Raw genomic sequence first — 1,768 nt, 5'->3', positions numbered from 1 at the left:
GTTTCATCCAATCACTGAGTCCTTTTATACATCAAGGCTATATTTCATTATTTTGTAATAATTACCTTTACAGAAGCTGCTCAAAAGTCATCTTTTGTAATGGAAGAAAAAGCTAATTGGCCAATGAAACTTGTGTTCCTTATTTCTTCTTGTGATTTCCTTTTGGTTGATGGGTTAGAGCTGCTGCTGTGCACTCGAAATCAAAGCTTATTCATAAAATTTGTAAACAAAAGTATTACACAAGTATTTCAACTTGAACATTATCAGATTTGCAGGCTCAGCCTGTACAATTGTAACAAGCTTATATTCAGCTGATCTGTAGCCCAAGGGCAAAACTTTTCAAATTCCAAATCATGGAAAGCACACATAAAGTTCTTGATACAATGTTTCACGCAGAGGTGCCTCATAGATCTTTCCAAAGATCTTGATTTACAACCTGCATTGATTGCGAGGTGAACAGCATGAGGGGTATTAGAGACCTCAGCTCCAAGTGTCAGTGCCTGCTCCTCACTGGACCATGGCAGAGGCTGCCCCAGGCTATAGTTCATCCTTCGGTATGCTGGCTGGAACATTGGCCAACAGAAAGCAAACCTTTACACTGAAAGACCAATGGGTTTTGGGCAGATCAAAGAGTATCTTTCAGCAAGTTGATGGTCCTCCAGGTGCAGTCGCTGTTTGTCTCAGTGTGTGTCCTGTGATATTGCCCTGTTCTCAAGTGCATAGTCCTGTGTCACAGGCAGAGGGACATTCCACAATAATCTCTTACCCACACCCCCACAACACCCCACCCGACTCCTCCAGGCTCCGTGGGGATAGCATGTGGAGCAGGTGAGAGTCCAAGTGTACAGGAAGGAGCAAATAGGAAGGGCCTTTCTCAGTATCTCCATCTTGGGGCTTGTTGGAATGTTCGGAAGATGAGATTAGATTAGATTAGATTACATTACAGTGTGGAAACAGGCCCTTCGGCCCAACAAGTCCACACCGCCCCGCCGAAGCACAACCCACCCATACCCCTACATTTACCCCTTACCTAACACTACGGGCAATTTAGCATGGCCAATTCACCTGACCTGCACATCTTTGGACGCCTGAGGCGGGAATTGAACCCGGGTCTCCGGCGCTGTGAGGCAGCAGTGCTCACCACTGTGCCACCATGCCACCACATGCCCACGAGGCATTCAGCCAAATGACTTTGAGTGTCTGCTCAGGGAAGAACCCCACAGGACCAACCCTCTCCTTTCCGAGGGTCCTGAGGATGTTATACACTGACCGCTGACTGATGGACTTGTGGCCAAAGGTGTTTCTCTGCAGAAATGTCCCAATAAAGGTCAGGTGGTACACCATGTGTCAGGTGGTACACCAAGTGTCAGGTGATACACCATGTGTCAGGTGGTACACCAAATGTCAGGTGACACATCATGTGTCAAGTGGTACACCATGTGGTCAGGTGGTACACCATGTGGTCAGGTGGTACACCATGTAGGTAAAAACAGGGTAAAAACAATGACTGCAGATGCTGGAAACCAGATTCTGGATTAGTGGTGCTGGAAGAGCACAGCAATTCAGGCAGCATCCAAGGAGCTTCAAAATCGCGTTTCAGGCAAAAGCCCTTCATCAGGAATAAAGGCAGAGACCCTGAAGCGTGAAGAGATAAGCTAGAGGAGGGGGGGGGTGGGGAGAGAGTAGCATAGAGTACAACGGGTGAGTGGGGGAGGAGATGAAGGTGATAGGTCAGGGAGGAGAGGGTGGAGTGGATAGGTGGAAAAGG

This window comes from Chiloscyllium plagiosum, chromosome 35, assembly GCF_004010195.1.
Source record: "Chiloscyllium plagiosum isolate BGI_BamShark_2017 chromosome 35, ASM401019v2, whole genome shotgun sequence".
NCBI classification, from domain to species: Eukaryota; Metazoa; Chordata; class Chondrichthyes; order Orectolobiformes; family Hemiscylliidae; genus Chiloscyllium; species Chiloscyllium plagiosum.
The sequence above is the reverse complement of the archived record's forward strand: the minus strand, read 5'-3'. Positions refer to the sequence as shown.